Genomic DNA, 15421 nt, shown 5'->3' on the forward strand with positions numbered 1-15421 from the left:
GGGCCTGGGATTTATAAAGGAGCAAACTGACAAAAACATTTGGGGTAAGTTTGGAGGCTGCAATCCTTCCTGATCTCAGATCAGGCTTCCAGGCTCTAGTGTTATTCCTGACCCAATGTCCCTCAGTGATGGTTGGTTCTTGGAAATGTAATGCAAAATAAATCCTAATTTCCTTCAGTCTTTCTGTTTCACTAAAGAAATTCTAACACTAACCACCAGAATTACTCTAATAAAAGTCAGAGAGAGAGCGAAATTGTACACTTAATATTTAAAGGATCCTTTGTTGAGCTAAATGAAGTCCATGTCTTACAACATTATTTTTCATGAGGCAGAAGGCAGAGTCTTCATTGAATTTTTAGAAATCAGTATTATATAGGAGTGCTGTAACCTTGCTGTCTGATGGCTCTGGCATTAATTCATCACAGAGGAAGGCTTTCATATGTCCATGGGGCCTCTCTGCTCATCCACCAGTCCAGCCAAGATGCTTTCCACCAGTCCTAGCCTTTTGTTTGATTTTTTATTTTTTATTTATATTACAAATATTATTCCTCCCAGTTTCCCTTTCACAATCCCCTATCCCATTACCTCCTCACACCTGTATCTATAAGGATGCTCCACACCACACCCACATGTTTCTGCATCACCACCATGCATTCCTGTATGCTAGGCCATCTGGCCTTCACAGGACCAAGGGCCTCCCTCCCATTGTCTCCAGATAAGGCCATACTCTGCTGCATATGCAGCTGGAACCAAAGGTCTCTCCATGTGTATACTTTGGTTTGTGTTTTAGTGTCATGTACATCTAAAGGTTCTGGTTGGTTGATATTGTCGTCTTCCTATAGGGATACAAGCCCCTTCATCCTTCAGTCCTTCCTCCAACTCCTTCATTGTGGTTTCTCTGCTCAGTCCTATGGTTGGTTACAAGCCTGTGCATCTGTATTGATAAGGAGATAGCTATATCAGTTTCCTATCAGCAAGCACTTCTTGGCATCAGTGATAGCGTCTTTGTTTGGTGGTTGTATATAGGATGGATCCATTTGTGGGGCAGTCTCTGGATGGCCTTTCCTTCAGTCACTGCTTCACTCTTTGTCCCTGTATTTCCTTTAGACCGGAGCAATTATGGGTTAATAGGTTTGACATGGGTGTTTGGTCCCATCCCTTAAACAGAGACCGTGACTAACATTTCATTATGTTCTCTAGAAGCCCTCTCTCTCTCCCCTTTTTTAAGATTTTATTTTGTTTATGAGTACAGTGTAACTGTCTTCAGACACACCAGAAGAGGGCATCAGACCTCAATACAGATGGTCATGAGCTACCATGTGGTTGCTGGGAATTGAACTCAGCACCTCTGGAAGAGCAGTCACTGCTCTTAACCACTGAGTCATCTCTCTAGCCCCGAAGTCCTTTCTCTTATTTGTTCGGTATTTCATCTATTATTATCCCTGTTGCATTCTAGCAACCTCTATCTTTTCTGGCATCTGTTTTTTCTGGTGGGTACCTCAAGTTCCTTATCCACCTTTGCTACAAACCTCTGTTCCATTTCATCTCCCCTGACTCCTGCATACCTGATCCTGCCCTCTTTTTCTCCTTTCCCTTCTTTCTTTCTCCCAACTCCCTCCCATTCTCTATCAATGATGATTATTTTTTCCCTCATCAAAGGAGTACTGAAACATCCACACTTTGTTCTTGCTTCTTGAGTTTCATATGTTTTTTGAGTTGTACTTTGGATATTTGTAGACTTTCCCCTAATATCCACTTACCAGTGAGTACATACTATGTGTGTTCTTTTGTGGTTGTGTTACCTCATTTAATATAATATTTTCAAGTTCCATCCATTTGCCTGCAAGTTTCATGACGTCATTGTTTTTTAACTTAAGTCAGTACTTTATTTCTTTTTTTATTAACTTGAGTATTTCTTATGTACATTTCGAGTGTTATTCCCTTTCCCGGTTTCCGGGCAAACATCCCCCTCCCCCCTCCCCTTCCTTATGGGTGTTCCCCTCCCTACCCTCCCCCCACCAGTCTAGTTCACTGGGGGTTCAGTCTTAGCAGGACCCAGGGCTTCCCCTTCCACTGGTGCTCTTACTAGGATATTCATTGCTACCTATGAGGTCAGAGTCCAGGGTCAGTCCATGTACAGTCTTTAGGTAGTGGCTTAGTCCCTGGAAGCTCTGGTTGCATGGCATTGTTGTACATATGGGGTCTCAAGCCCCTTCAAGCTCTTCCAGTTCTTTCTCTGATTCCTTCAACGGGGGTCCTATTCTCAGTTCTGTGGTTTGCTGCTGGCATTCGCCTCTGTATTTGCTGTATTCTGGCTGTGTCTCTCAGGAGCGATCTACATCCAGCTCCTGTCGGTCTGCACTTCTTTGCTTCATCCATCTTGTCTAATTGGGTGGCTGTATATGTATGGGCCACATGTGGGGCAGGCTCTGAATGGGTGTTCCTTCAGTCTCTGTTTTAATCTTTGCCTCTCCCTTCCCTGCCAAGGGTATTCTTGTTCCCCTTTTAAAGACGGAGTGAAGCATTCATATTTTGATCATCCGTCTTGAGTTTCATTTGTTCTAAGCATCTAGGGTAATTCAAGCATTTGGGCTAATAGCCACTTATCAATGAGTGCATACCATGTATGTCTTTCTGTGATTGGGTTAGCTCACTCAGGATGATATTTTCCAGTTCCAACCATTTGCCTACGAATTTCATAAACTCGTTGTTTTTGATAGCTGAGTAATATTCCATTGTGTAGATGTACCACATTTTCTGTATCCATTCCTCTGTTGAAGGGCATCTGGGTTCTTTCCAGGTTCTGGCTATTATAAATAAGGCTGCTATGAACATAGTGGAGCACGTGTCTTTTTTATATGTTGGAGCATCTTTTGGGTATATGCCCAAGAGAGGTATAGCTGGATCCTCAGGCAGTTCAATGTCCAATTTTCTGAGGATCCTCCAGACTGATTTCCAGAATGGTTGTACCAGTATGCAATCCCACCAACAATGGAGGAGTGTTCCTCTTTCTCCGCATCCTCGCCAGCATCTGCTGTCACCGTAGTTTTTGATCTTAGCCATTCTCACTGGTGTGAGGTGAAATCTCAGGGTTGTTTTGATTTGCATTTCCCTTATGACTAAAGATGTTGAACATTTCTTTAGATGTTTCTCAGCCATTCAGCATTCCTCAGCTGTGAATTCTTTGTTTAGCTCTGAACCCCATTTTTTTCTCCTTTCTTTTTTTTTTTTATTAACTTGAGTATTTCTTATATACATTTCGAGTGTTATTCCCTTTCCCGGTTTCCGAGCAAACATCCCCCTCCCCCCTCCCCTTCCTTATGGGTGTTCCCCTCCCTACCCTACCCTCATTGCCGCCCTCCCCCCCATAGTCTAGTTCACTGGGGGTTCAGTCTTAGCAGGACCCAGGGCTTCCCCTTCCACTGGTGCTCTTACTAGGATATTCATTGCTACCTATGGGGTCAGAGTCCAGGGTCAGTCCGTGTATAGTCTTCAGGTAGTGGCTTAGTCCCTGGAAGCTCTGGTTGCTTGGCATTGTTGTACATATGGGGTCTCGAGCCCCTTCAAGCTCTTCCAGTTCTTTCTCTGATTCCTTCAACGGGGGACCTATTCTCAGTTCAGTGGTTTGCTGCTGGCATTTGCCTCCGTATTTGCTGTATTCTGGCTGTGTCTCTCAGGAGCGATCTACATCCGGCTCCTGTTGGTCTGCACTTCTTTGCTTCATCCATCTTGTCTAATTGGGTGGCTGTATATGTATGGGCCACATGTGGGGCAGGCTCTGAATGGGTGTTCCTTCAGTCTCTGTTTTAATCTTTGCCTCTCCCTTCCCTGCCAAGGGTATTCTTGTTCCCCTTTTAAAGAAGGAGTGAAGCATTCACATTTTGATCATCTGTCTTGAGTTTCGTTTGTTCTAGGGATCTAGGGTAATTCAAGCATTTGGGCTAATAGCCACTTATCAATGAGTGCATACCATGTATGTCTTTCTGTGATTGGGTTAGCTCACTCAGGATGATATTTTCCAGTTCCAACCATTTGTCTACGAATTTCATAAACTCGTTGTTTTTGATAGCTGAGTAATATTCCATTGTGTAGATGTACCACATTTTCTGTATCCATTCCTCTGTTGAAGGGCATCTGGGTTCTTTCCAGTTTCTGGCTATTATAAATAAGGCTGCGATGAACATAGTGGAGCACGTGTCTCTTTTATATGTTGAGGCATCTTTTGAGTATATGCCCAAGAGAGGTATAGCTGGATCCTCAGGCAGTTCAATGTCCAATTTTCTGAGGATCCTCCAGACTGATTTCCAGAATGGTTTTACCAGTCTGCAATCCCACCAACAATGGAGGAGTGTTCCTCTTTCTCCACATCCTCGCTAGCATCTGCTGTCACCTGAGTTTTTGATCTTAGCCATTCTCACTGGTGTGAGGTGAAATCTCAGGGTTGTTTTGATTTGCATTTCCCTTATGACTAAAGATGTTGAACATTTCTTTAGGTGTTTCTCAGTCATTCCGCATTCCTCAGCTGTGAATTCTTTGTTTAGCTCTCAACCCCATTTTTTAATAGGGTTATTTGTTTCCCTGCAGTCTAACTTCTTGAGTTCTTTGTATATTTTGGATATAAGGCCTCTATCTGTTGTAGGATTGGTAAAGATCTTTTCCCAATCTGTTGGTTGCCGTTTTGTCCTAACCACAGTGTCCTTTGCCTTACAGAAGCTTTGCAGTTTTATGAGATCCCATTTGTCGATTCTTGATCTTAGAGCGTAAGCCATTGGTGTTTTGTTCAGGAAATTTTTTCCAGTGCCCATGTGTTCCAGATGCTTCCCTAGTTTTTCGTCTATTAGTTTGAGTGTGTCTGGTTTGATGTGGAGGTCCTTGATCCACTTGGACGTAAGCTTTGTACAGGGTGATAAGCATAGATCGATCTGCATTCTTCTACATGTTGCCCTCCAGTTGAACCAGCACCATTTGCTGAAAATGATATCTTTTTTCCATTGGATGGTTTTGACTCCTTTGTCAAAAATCAATTGACCATAGGTGTGTGGGTTCATTTCTGGGTCTTCAATTCTATTCCATTGGTCTATCTGTCTGTCTCTGTACCAATACCATGAAGTTTTTATCAATATTGCTCTGTAATACTGCTTGAGTTCAGGGATAGTGATTCCCCCTGAAGTCCTTTTACTGTTGAGGATAGCTTTAGCTATCCTGGGTTTTTTGTTATTCCAGATGAATTTGCAAATTGTTCTGTCTAACTCTTTGAAGAATTGGATTGGTATTTTGATGGGGATTGCATTGAATCTGTAGATTGCTTTTGGTAAAATGGCCATTTTTACTATATTAATCCTGCCAATCCATGAGCATGGGAGATCTTTCCATCTTTTGAGGTCTTCTTCAATTTCTTTCCTCAGTGTCTTGAAGTTCTTATTGTACAGATCTTTTACTTGCTTGGTTAAAGTCACTCCGAGGTACTTTATATTATTTGGGTCTATTATGAAGGGTGTCGTTTCCCTAATTTCTTTCTCAGCTTGTTTCTCTTTTGTATAGAAGAAGGCAACTGATTTATTTGACTTAATTTTATACCCAGCCACTTTGCTGAAGTTCTTTATCAGCTTTAGTAGTTCTCTGGTGGAACTTTTGGGATCACTTAAATATACTATCATATCATCTGCAAATAGTGATATTTTGACCTCTTCTTTTCCGATCTGTATCCCCGTGATCTCCTTTTGTTGTCTGATTGCTCTGGCTAGAACTTCAAGAACTATATTGAATAAGTAGGGAGAGAGTGGGCAGCCTTGTCTAGTCCCTGATTTTAGTGGGATTGCTTCAAGTTTCTCTCCATTTAGTTTAATGTTAGCAACTGGATTGCTGTATATGGCTTTTACTATGGTTAGGTATGGGCCTTGAATTCCTATTCTTTCCAGGACTTTTATCATGAAGGGGTGTTGAATTTTGTCAAATGCTTTCTCAGCATCTAATGAAATGATCATGTGGTTCTGTTCTTTCAGTTTGTTTATATAATGGATCACGTTGCTGGTTTTCCATATATTAAACCATCCCTGCATGCCTGGGATGAAGCCTGCTTGATCATGGTGGATGATTATTTTGATGTGCTCTTGAATTCGGTTTGCCAGAATTTTATTGAGTATTTTTGCGTCGATATTCATAAGGGAAATTGGTCTGAAGTTCTCTTTCTTTGTTGTGTCTTTGTGTGGTTTAGGTATAAGAATAATTGTGGCTTCGTAGAAGGTATCCGATAGTGATCCATCTGTTTCAATTTTGTGGAATACTTTGGATAATATTGGTATGAGGTCTTCTATGAAGGTTTGATAGAATTCTGCACTAAACCTGTCTGGACCTGGGCTCTTTTTGGTTGGGAGACCTTTAATGACTGCTTCTATTTCCTCTAGGAGTTATGGGTTGTTTAAATGGTTTATCTGTTCCTGATTTAACTTCTATACCTGGTATCTGTCTAGGAAATTGTCCATTTCCTGCAGATTTTCAAGTTTTGTTGAATATAGGTTTTATAGTAAGATCTGATGATTTTTTGAATTTCCTCTGAATGTGTAGTTATGTCTCCCTTTTCATTTCTGATTTTGTTAATTTGGACGCACTCTCTGTGTCCTCTCGTTAGTCTGGCTAAGGGTTTATCTATCTTGTTGATTTTCTCAAAAAACCAACTTTTGGTTCTGTTGATTCTTTCTATGGTCCTTTTTGTTTCTACTTGGTTGATTTCAGCTCTGAGTTTGATTATTTCCTGCCTTCTACTCCTCCTGGGTGTATTTGCTTCTTTTTGTTCTAGAGCTTTTAGGTGTGTTGTCAAGCTGGTGACATATGGTCTTTCCTGTTTCTTTCTGCAGGCACTCAGTGCTATGAGTTTTCCTCTTAGCACAGCTTTCATTGTGTCCCATAAGTTTGGGTATGTTGTACCTTCATTTTCATTAAATTCTAAAAAGTGTTTAATTTCTTTCTTTATTTCTTCCTTGACCAGGTTATCATTGAATAGAGCATTGTTCAATTTCCACGTATATGTGGGCATTCTTCCCTTATTGTTATTGAAGACCAGTTTTAGGCCGTGGTGGTCCGATAGCACGCATGGGATTATTTCTATCTTTCTGTACCTGTTGAGGCCCGTTTTTTGACCAATTATATGGTCAATTTTGGAGAAAGTACCATGAGGAGCTGAGAACAAGGTATATCCTTTTGCTTTAGGATAGAATGTTCTATAAATATCCGTTAAGTCCATTTGGCTCATGACTTCTCTTAGTCTGTCGACATCACTGTTTAATTTCTGTTTCCATGATCTGTCCATTGATGAGAGTGGGGTTTTGAAATCTCCCACTATTATTGTGCGATGTGCAATGTGTGTTTTGAGCTTTAGTAAGGTTTCTTTTACGTATGTAGGTGCCCTTGTATTTGGGGCATAGATATTTAGGATTGAGAGTTCATCTTGGTGGATTTTTCCTTTGATGAATATGAAGTGTCCTTCCTTATCTTTTTTGATGACTTTTAATTGAAAATTGATTTTATTTGATATTAGAATGGCTACTCCAGCTTGCTTTTTCTGACCATTTGCTTGGAAAGTTGTTTTCCAGTCTTTCACTCTGAGGTAGTGTCTGTCTTTGTCTCTGAGGTGTGTTTCCTGTAGGCAGCAGAATGCAGGGTCCTCGTTGCGTATCCAGGTTGTTAATCTATTTCTTTTTATTGGGGAGTTGAGGCCATTGATGTTGAGAGATATTAAGGAATAGTGATTATTGCTTCCCGTTATATTCATATTTGGATGTGAGGTTATGTTTGTGTGCTTTTATTCTCTTTGTTTTGTTGCCAAGACGATTAGTTTCTTGCTTCTTCTAGGGTATAGCTTGCCTCCTTATGTTGGGCTTTACCATTTAATATCCTTTGTAGTGCTGGATTTGTAGAAAGATATTGTGTAAATTTGGTTTTGTCATGGAATATCTTGGTTTCTCCATCTATGTAAATTGAGAGTTTTGCAGGATACAGTAACCTGGGCTGGCATTTGTGCTCTCTTAGGGTCTGTATGACATCAGTCCAGGATCTTCTGGCCTTTATAGTTTCTGGCGAGAAGTCTGGTGTGATTCTGATAGATCTGCCTTTTTATGTTACTTGACCTTTTTCCCTTACTGCTTTTAATATTCTTTCTTTTCATATTCATATTATTTTCATATTCATATTCATATTATTTTGTGCGTTTGGTGTTTTGACAATTATGTGACGGGAGGTGTTTCTTTTCTGGTCCAATCTATTTGGAGTTCTGTATGCTTCTTGTATGTCTATGGTATCTCTTTTTTTAGGTTAGGGAAGTTTTCTTCTATGATTTTGTTGAAGATATTTACTGGTCCTTTGAGCTGGGAGTCTTTACTCTCTTCTATACCTATTATCCTTAGGTTTGATCTTCTCATTGAGTCCTGGATTTCCTGTATGTTTTGGACCAGTAGCTTTCTCTGCTTTACATTATCTTTGACAGTTGAGTCAATGATTTCTATGGAATCTTCTGCTCCTGAGATTCTCTCTTCCATCTCTTGTATTCTGTTGGTGAGGCTTGTATCTACAGCTCCTTGTCTCTTCTTTTGGTTTTCTATATCCAGGGTTGTTTCCATGTGTTCTTTCTTGATTGCTTCTATTTCCATTTTTAATTCCTTTAACTGTTTGATTGTGTTTTCCTGGAATTCTTTCAGGGATTTTTGTGATTCTTTCAGGGATTTTTGCGATTCCTCTCTGTAGGCTTCTACTTGTTCTCTAAGGGAGTTCTTCACGTCTTTCTTGAAGTCCTCCAGCATCATGATCAAATATGATTTTGAAACTAGATCTTGCTTTTCTGGTGTGTTGGGATATTCCATGTTTGTTTTGGTGGGAGAATTGGGCTCCGATGATGCCATGTAGTCTTGGTTTCTGTTGCTTGGGTTACTGCGCTTGCCTCTTGCCATCAGATTATCTCTAGTGTTACTTTGTTCTGCTATTTCTGACAGTGGCTAGACTGTCCTATAAGCCTGTGTGTCAGGAGTGCTGTAGACCTGTTTTTCTCTCTTTCAGTCAGTTATGGGGACAGAGTGTTCTGCTTTCGGGCGTGTAGTTTTTCCTCTCTACAGGTCTTCAGCTGTTCCTGTGGGCCTGTGTCTTCAGTTCACCAGGCAGCTTTCTTGCAGCAGAAAAGTTGGTCTTACCTGTGGTCCCGAGGCTCAAATTCGCTCGTGGGGTGCTGCCCACGGGCTCTCTGCAGCGGCAGCACCCACAAAGATATGCGTCGCCCCTTCCGGGAGCTTCAGTGCACCAGGGTTCCAGATCGCCTTTGGTGTTTTCCTCTGGCATCCCAGATGTGTGTGCAGAGAGCAGTCTCTTCTGGTTTCCCAGGCTTGTCTGCCTCTCTGAAGGTTTAGCTCTCCCTCCCACGGGATTTGGGTGCAGAGAACTGTTTATCCGGTCTGTTTCCTTCAGGTTCCGGCGGTGTCTCAGGCAGGGGTCCTGCAGCTCCTGGGCCCTCCCCCACGGGAGCCCAGAGGCCTTATACAGTTTCCTCTTGGGCCAGGGATGTGGGCAGTGGTGGGTAGTGTTGGTGGTCTCTTCCGCTCTGCAGCCTCAGGAGTGCCCACCTGACCAGGCAGTTGGGTCTCTCTCACAGGGGGTCTGGGAGCAGAGAGCTGCTGCCGACTTCATTGTTTTTAATAGATGAATAGTACGCTATTGTGAAAGTGTACTATATTATCTGTATCAATTTTACTTGAATTTTGCACAAGGAGAAAAGAATCAATCTATTTGCATTTTTCTCCATGCATACTGTTACTTGACCCAGCATCATTTGTTGAATACACAGGCTTTTTTCTCCTCCATCTTTATTAACTTGAATATTCTTATTTACATTTCGATTGTTATTCCCCTTCCCGGTTTCCTGGCCAACATCCCCCTAACCCCTCCCCTTCTATATGTGCTTCCCCTCCCCATCCTCCCCCCACTACTGCCCTCCCCCCAACAATCACGTTCACTGGGGGTTCAGTCTTGGCAGGACCAAGGGCTTCCCCTTCCACTGGTGCTCTTACTAGGCTATTCATTGCTACTTATGAGGTTGGAGCCCAGGGTCAGTCCATGTATAGTCTTTAGGTAGTGGCTTAGTCCCTGGAAGCTCTGGTTGGTTTGTATTGTTGTTCATATGGGGTTCAAGCCCCTTCAAGCTCTTCCAGTTCTTTCTCTGACTCCTTCAACAGGGGTCCCGTTCTCAGTTTAGTGGATTGCTGCTGGCATTCGCTTATGTATTTGCTGTATTCTGGCTGTGTCTCTCAGGAGCGATCTACATCCAGTTCCTGTCAGCCTGCACTTCGTTGCTTCATCAATTTTATCTAGTTTAGTGGCTGTATATGTGTGGGCCACATGTGGGGCAGGCTCTGAATAGGTGTTCCTTCAGCCTCTGTTTTAAACTTTGCCTCCCTAAACTCTCCAAGGGTATTCTTGTTCCCCTTTTAAAGAAGGTGTGAAGCATTCACATTTTGGTCATCCTTGTTGAGTTTCATGTGTTCTGTGCATCTAGGTAATTCGAACATTTGAGGTAATGGCAACTTATCAATTAATGCATACCATGTGTGCTTTTCTGTGATTGGATAACCTCATTCAGGATGATATTATCCAGTTCCATTCATTTCCTATGAATTTCATAAAATCATTGTTTTTGATAGCTAAGTAATATTCCATTGTGTAGATGTACCACATTTTCTCTATCCATTCCTCTGTTGAAGGGCATCTGGGTTCTTTCCAGCTTCTGGCTATTATAAATAAGGCTGCTATGAACATAGTGCAGCGTGTGTCTTTGTTATAAGTTGGGGCATATTTTGGGTATATGCCCAAGAGAGGTATAGTTGGATCCTCAGGTAGTTCAATGTTCAATTTTCTGAGGAATCTCCAGACTGAGTTCCAGAATGGTTGTACCAATCTGCAATCCCACCAACAATGGAGGAGTGTTCCTCCTTCTCCACATCCTCACTAGCATTTGCTGTCACCTGAGTTTTTGATCTTAGCCATTCTCACTGGTGTGAGGTGAAATCTCAGGGTTGTTTTGATTTGCATTTCCCTTATGAATAAAGACATTGAACCTTTCTTTAGGTGTTTCTTAGCCATTCAGCATTCCTCAGCTGTGAATTCTTTATTCAGCTCTGAATCCCATTTTTTATAGGGTTATTTGTCTCCCTGCAGTCTAACTTCTTGAGTTCTTTGTACATTTTGGATATAAGCCCTCTATGAGTTATAGGATTGGTAAAGATCTTTTCCCAATCTGTTGGTTGTCGTTTTGTCCTAATAACAGTGTCCTTTGCCTTAAAGAAGCTTTGTAGTTTTATGAGACCCCATTTGTGGATTCCTGATTTTAGAGCATAAGTCATTGGTGTTTTGTTCAGGAAATTTTCTCAAGTGCCCATGTGTTTGAGGTTCTTCCCCACTTTTTCTTCTATTAGTTTCAGTGTATCTGGATGATGTGGAAGTTCTTGATCCACTTGGACTTAAGCTTTGTACAGGGTGATAAGCATGGATCGATCTGCATTCTTCTTTGTGCTGACCTCCTAGTGAACTAGCACCTTTTGCCAAAAATGCCATTTTTTTCTATTGGATATTTTTGTCTCCTTTGTCAAAAATCAAGTGACCATAGGTGTGTGGGTTCATTTCTGGGTCTTCAATTCTATTCCACTGGTCTATCTGTCTGTCTCTGTACCAATACCATGCAGTTTTTATCACTATTGCTCTGGAATACTGCTTGAGTTCAGGGATAGTGATTTCCCCGGGAAGTCCTTTTATTGTTGAGGATAGTTTTAGCTATCCTGGGTTTTTTTTATTGTAGATGGATTTGCAAATTGTTCTGTCTATCTCTGACAAATTGGATTTGAAATTTGATGGGGATTACATTGAATTTGTAGATCACTTTTGGTAAAAATGGCAATTTTTACTATATTAATCCTGCCAATTCATGAGCATGGGAGATCTTTCCATCTTCTGAGACCTTCAATTTCTTTCTTCACAGGCTTAAAGATCTTATCATACAGATCTTTCAGTTGCTTTGTTAAAGTCACACCGAGGTATTTTATATTATTTGGAATTATTATGAAGGGTGTCATTTCCCTAATTTCTGCATTGGCTTGTTTCTATTTTGTATAGAGGAAGGATACTATTTTATTTTAGTTAATTTTATACCCAGCCAGTTTGCTGAAGGTATTTTTCAGGTTTAGTAGCTCTTTGGTGTAACTTTTGGGATCATTTAAGTATATAATCATATCATATGCAAATAGTGACATTTTGATTTCTTCCTTTCCAAACTCTACTTTTTGATCTCCTTTTGTTGTCTGATTGCTCTGGCTAGAACTTCAAGAACTATATTTAATATGTAGGGAGGGAGTGAGCAGCCTTTTCTAATCCCTGATTTTAGTGAGATTGCTTAAGGTTTCTCTCAGTTTAGTTTAAAGTTAGCTACTGGTTTGCTGTATATGACTTGTACTATGTATAGGTAGGGGCCTTGAATTGCTGTTCATTCGAGGAGTTTTATCATGAAGGGGTGTAGATGATGTCAAGTGCTTTCTCAGCTTCTGATGAAATGATCATGTGGTTTTTATCCTTGAGTTTGTTTATATAGTGGATTATGCTGATGGATTTCTGTATATTAAACCATCCCTGCATACTTGGGTTGAAGCGTACTTGATCATGATGGATGATTATTTCGGTGTGCTCTGGGATTCGATTTGCAAGAATTTTGTTGAGTATTTTTCGTTGATGTTCATAAGGGAAATTGGTCTGAAGTTCTCTTTCTTTGTTGGGTCTTTGCGTGGTTTAGGTATAAGAGTGATTGTGACTTCATAGAAGGAATTCAGTAGTGCTTTATCAGTTTCAATTTTGTGGAATAGTTTGGATAGTATGGGTATGAGGTCTTTATGAAGGTGCGATTAAATTCTGCACTGAACCCATCTGGACTTGGGCTCTTTTTGGTTGGGAGATCTTTAATGACTGCTTCTATTTCGTTAGGATTTACGGGGTTGTTTAAATGCTTTATCTGTTCCTGATTTAACTCTGGTACCTGGTATCTGTCTAGGAAATTGTCCATTTCCTGCAGATTTTCAAGTTTTGTTGAATATAGACTTTTTTAGGAGGATCTGATGATTTTTTGAATTTCCTCTGATTCTGTTTTTATGTCTCCCTTTTCTTTTCCGATTTTGTTAATTTGGACACATCTGTGTCGCCTGGTTAGTCTGGCTAAGGGTTTATCTATCTTGTTGATTTTCTCAAACAACCAGTTTTTGGTTCTGTTTATTCTATTGTAGTCCTTTTTGTTTCTACTTGGTTGATTTCAGCTCTCAGTTTGATCATTTCCTGCATTCTACTCCTCCTGGGTGTTTTCTTCATTTTGTTCTAGATATTCAAGGTGTGCTGTCAAGCTGCCGATATATGCTCTCTCCTGTTTCTTTCTGCAGGCACTCGGAGCTATGAGTTTTCCTCTTAGCACAGCTTTCATTGTGTCCCATAAGTTTGGGTATGTTGTACCTTCATTTTCATTAAATTCTAAGAAGTTTTAATTTCTTTCTTTATTTCGTCCTTGACCAGGTTATCATTGAGTGGAGCATTGTTCAACTTCCATGTATATGTGGGTGTTCTTCCTTTATTGTTATTGAAGACCAGATTTAAGCCGTGGTGCTCTGATAGGACGCATGGGATTATTTCTATCTTTCTGCATCTGTTGTCGCCTGTTTTATGACCAATTTGATGGTCAATTTTGGAGAACGTACCATGAGGTGGTGAGAAGAATGTATATCCTTTTGCTTTAGGATAGAATGTTCTATAAATATCTGTTAAGTCCATTGGTTCATGACTTCTCTTAGTCTGTCTATGTCTCTGTTTAATTTCTGTTTCCATGATCTGTCCATTGATGAGAGTGGGGTGTTGAAATCTCCTACTATTATTGTGTGAGGTGCAATGTGTGTTTTGAGCTTTAGTAAGGTTTCTTTTATGTATGTAGGTGCCCTTATACTTGGAGCACAGATATTTAGGAATGGGAGTTCATCTTGGTGGATTTTTCCTTTGATGAATAGGAAGTGTCCTTCCTTATCTTTTTTATGACTTTTAGTTGAAAATCGATTTTATTCGATTTTTGAATGGCTACCCCAGCTTGCTTCTTCTGACCATTTGCTTGGAAAGTTGTTTTCTAGATTTTCACTCTGAGGTAGTGTGTGTCTTTGTCTCTGAGGTGTGTTTCCGTTAGGCAGCAGAATCCATGGTCCTCATCACATATCCAGTTTGTTAATCTTTGTCTTTTTATTGGGGAGTTGAGACCATTGATGTTGAGAGATATTAAGGAATAGTGATTATTGCTTCCTGTTATATTCATATTTGGATGTGAGATTACGTTTATGTGCTTTTCTTCTCTTTGTTTTGACAAGATGATTAGTTTCTTGCTTTTTCTAGGGTGTAGCTTGCCTCCTTATAATGGACTTTACCATTTATTATCCTTTGTAGCACTGGATTTGTAGAAAGATACTGTGTAAATTTGGCTTTGTCATGGAATATCTTGGTTTCTCCATCTATGTTAATTGAGAGTTTTGCAGGATACAGTAACGTGGGCTGGCATTTGTGTTCTCTTAGTGTCTGTATGACATCCATCCAAGATCTTCTGGCTTTCATAGACTCTGGTGAGAAGTCTGGTGTGATTCTGATAGGTCTGCCTTTATATGTTACTTGACCTTTTTCCCTTACTGCTTTTAATATTCTTTCTTTATTTTTGCATTTGGTGTTTTGACTATTATGTGATGGGAGGAGTTTCTTTTCTGGTCCAATCTATTTGGAGTTCTGTAGGCTTCTTGTATGCTTATGGATATCTCTTTCTTTAGGTTAGGGAAGTTTTCGTCTATGATTTTGTTGAAGATATTTACTGGTCCTTTGAGCTGGGAGTCTTCACTCTCTTCTATACCTATTATCCTTAGGTTTGATCTTCTCATTGAGTCCTGGATTTCCTGTATGTTTTGGACCAGTAGCTTTTTCCATTTTACATTATCTTTGACTGTTGTGTCGATGATTTCTATGTAATCTTCTGCTCCTGAGATTCTCTCTACTATGTCTTGTATTCTGTTGGTGATGCTTGTATCTACGGCTCCTTGTCTCTTCCTTTGTTTTTCTATATCCAGGGTTGTTTCCCTGTGTTCTTACTTTATTGCTTCTATTTCCATTTTTAATTCCTTCAATTGTTTGATTGTGTTTTCCTGGAATTCTTTCAGGGATTTTTGTGATTCCTCTCTACAGGCTTCTACTTGTTTATTTATGTTTTCCTGCATTTCTCTAAGGGAGTTCTTCATGTCTTTCTTGAAGTCCTCCACCATCATGATCAAATGTGGTTTTAAATCTAGATCTTGCTTTTCTGGTGTGTTTGGATATTCAGTGTTTGCTTTTTGGGGAGAAT

The sequence above is a fragment of the Rattus norvegicus genome, chromosome 1 (genome assembly GCF_036323735.1).
Source record: "Rattus norvegicus strain BN/NHsdMcwi chromosome 1, GRCr8, whole genome shotgun sequence".
NCBI lineage: Eukaryota > Metazoa > Chordata > Mammalia > Rodentia > Muridae > Rattus > Rattus norvegicus.